This window comes from Oncorhynchus nerka, linkage group LG2 (assembly GCF_034236695.1).
Source record: "Oncorhynchus nerka isolate Pitt River linkage group LG2, Oner_Uvic_2.0, whole genome shotgun sequence".
Classification (NCBI taxonomy): Eukaryota; Metazoa; Chordata; class Actinopteri; order Salmoniformes; family Salmonidae; genus Oncorhynchus; species Oncorhynchus nerka.
This window is the reverse complement of record NC_088397.1, coordinates 13,999,290-14,002,707: the sequence shown is the minus strand read 5'-3', so window position 1 is coordinate 14,002,707 and position 3,418 is coordinate 13,999,290.

The following is a 3,418-nucleotide window of genomic DNA, read 5'->3' as shown; positions in this document are numbered from 1 at the left end:
CATTGTTTTCATGTGTGTTTTCACGGCAAACCCTGTTTGTTTTTTTACAATCCCGCTTACCGCCATTCAGATTTGTGAGCATAACAAGCTTGCATGATAATTCTCCCATAAGGGAACTTAGTAGTATAATTCAACACAATACAGAAAACGGCTGCATGTTGAACTGTACTCAAACTGAGGTGTACTACACATTGAACTGAGGTAATTAGTTATAACCACTGAACTGTAACAAACAAACCCAAGACACTTGCACTAAATCTATTCATATGGCAGCCTTCCATGAAGCAGGTTCTGATGATCAGTCAACATACAGAACTGTATATACGAGAGATGACACCTGTTACTAGCATCACTATGAAGCTACAGGTATGGAAGAGACTGGTCAGAGTGAAGCACATGGAGATGATCCTGCATTAAGGATGGATAGATTTATCAGTCACTGGTACAGATAAGCTGCTCTACACTGGGTATAGGACCTCATCATTTGGCCACATACAACCTAATCTTCTCCAAGGGGAAGGTCATGTATAGATTCAGTTAGCCAACTGTAATACCCCACAACCAGCGGAAACCAGCTAGATCCTTCAATTCAGGCTGATTGCCTCAAACAAAGTGGTTTTAACCCCAAATCCATCAAAAGCTTTTGAAAATGTGTTATTGTTTCATTGGGTCTGATTGCATTCATTTGAACAGGGAACTAGTATCTGTGGTTTGCTCTGCTTAAAGGCCCTTAATATACCTGGTCCCCTGTCACCCAGCCCAGTGTTAATCCAGGGGGCTCTCCTGCACCAGGGGAATAGGTAATGGGTTTTCCTAGGTGATCAGCAGACGGTATAATGCAATTAAGCAACCTGGGGCTGTTGGACGAGGGGCTCTGATCCTGAACTAATTTGAACTGCGGTTTGATAGCAAGCTCTGTGATCCTGGAATAATCATGTAGGCTGCTAATGAAACTGGGTGGGCAGACCAGGCTGATAGACCAGGCTGATAGAGGTCCTCTGCTCTGAACGCTCGCCATGTGTCAGAGAGAGTGGGGAGACAAGATGTCAGGCTGGCCAAAATGTCTCACACATACAAGCACTAGTATGGAAGGGCCACTGCTAGCAGCCTTTTGACACACACACACACACACACACACACACAACCAGGCTTTCCTAAAGGTCAATGTGAGATTTGAATGTCAGGACTAAAGTCCTCTGTTCATATTACTTGGTGCGTTTGCAGTGGAAGTCTATGAGATCCATCCAGCGCCACACTTAAAGGGCCTTGAGTGAGCGAGACCAGAGGCAATTACTGTAATTGTAATGAATAATCAGACAAATCTTCTTGGCATTATGACCACTAAAGCTCTCCATCTCTGCAGGCAGCAGGTCGGCAGCAGGGGGATTAGAGATGGGGAGAGTACACCTACAAGTGTCTGACTGACTGGTGTGGGTGTGCACTGACTGGTGTGCTCCACGATGTCTGACTGACTGGTGTGGGTGTGCACTGACTGGTGTGCTCCGCGATGTCTGACTGACTGGTGTGCTCCGTGGTGTCTGACTAACTGGTGTGCTCTGTGGTGTCAGACTGAATGGTGTGCACAGTGATGTCGGATTGACAGGTGTGCTCTGTGATGTCTGACTGACTGGTGTGCTCCGTGGTGTCTGACTAACTGGTGTGCTCTGTGGTGTCTGACTGACTGGTGTGCTCTGTGGTGTCTGACTGACTGGTGTGCTCCGTGGTGTCTGACTGACTGGTGTGCTCTGTGGTGTCTGACTGACTGGTGTGCTCTGTGGTGTCTGACTGACTGGTGTGCTCTGTGGTGTCTGACTGACTGGTGTGCTCTGTGGTGTCTGACTGACTGGTGTGCTCTGTGGTGTCTGACTGACTGGTGTGCTCCGTGGTGTCTGACTGACTGCTGTGCTCCGTGGTGTCTGACTGACTACTGCACACTACTAGAAAAGGGCATTAGGGAATGGCTGTGGGAATTCAACAATGCAGCTTTATTGGCTTCTCTGCATCTGTGCAATATCTTTTCTGCATCTTCTCTGTAGCAAACCACTACAGCTGCAGATGCAGGACAATATGACATAATCATACTGCCTGTCCTGCCATGGGCTCTTAATGGAAGGGTTGATCCGAATCATTTGTCAAAACTGGAACGTTCATTATAAGAAAGTTTTATCTCACGAGTATAACAGTTTTCATCACTTGAAAAAGAAGAGCTGTCCATTTTGGCTCCAGTATTGTGAGGTTTGGTCTTCAGTGTGAATGCTAGCTGTCATTCATGTTATTATGAGCCAAGATGGCTCTCCATAGCTCCCAGGCCTTCTGCTCTCCATAGCTCCCAGGCCTTCTGCTCTCCATAGCTCCCAGGCCTTCTGCTCTCCATAGCTCCCAGGCCTTCTGCTCTCCATAGCTCCCAGGCCTTCTGCTCTCCATAGCTCCCAGGCCTTCTGCTCTCCATAGCTCCCAGGCCTGCTCTCCATAGCTCCCAGGCCTTCTGCTCTCCATAGCTCCCAGGCCTTCTGCTCTCCATAGCTCCCAGGCCTTCTGCTCTCCATAGCTCCCAGGCCTTCGGCTCTCCATATCACCCAGGCCTTCTGCCCTTGGCCCACCTTTGTTCAAAGTACAACTAGTTAGCTATGCCCCGTGGGAGTACATTTTTGAGGTGGGCGTTCTTCTGTACACAAAGGGTCTTAGAGTTGCTGACGTCACAATGTGACAAAGGCGTGATCTCCACCACCACATTGAAGCTATTCATAGCAAGGTCACCAGTGTTGCTCTAAGACACATTGTAGTACAGAAGAGCACTGAGAGGTTATTGAAAGTGCTTCAGGAGAAACTGCATTGCCTTGCTAGCTGCTGCAACAGCTAACACATAATGGAGGCAGCAGCACTGATGGACGCTGCATGATGGCCAAAGGAGGACTGAATGCTGCAGCCTCAGAGTTCTGGAATCTGTCAAAGACAACATGACAGCTAAATTCATTTTTAAAAATGAGTGGGAGGGAACAGAACGACGCCAGGGCAGTATTGGAGCCATCCCTTCATATATATCTGTAATTTAGGCAGCCCACTCAGAGTCTGGTGTTACAGTAGTTACAGGGGGAACAGTCATGGGTTTGAATGAGTTTGTGAACCCCGCGCCTGGTCTCAAAGAGGACATTGTTGAGAGCGGTGGAGAGAAACTGGAAAATATTTGAGGGAGAAAAAGGGAGCGAGGAAAGTAGTTGAAGTGTTGACTTCCTTAACCCAGAGGGCAACAGTCTCTGATTCTCTACGTGGGGAGAACAATGATGGGAGAGATGACATGCAGGCAATTCATTCCCTGGTGTTTCCACACACAAGTGCTCTGAGGGAGACAGCAATCCTGGGATGACGCTGGCCAGTTGGACAGGGCAGGACCTCAGTGGACAAGTGAAGCTAGTGTCTC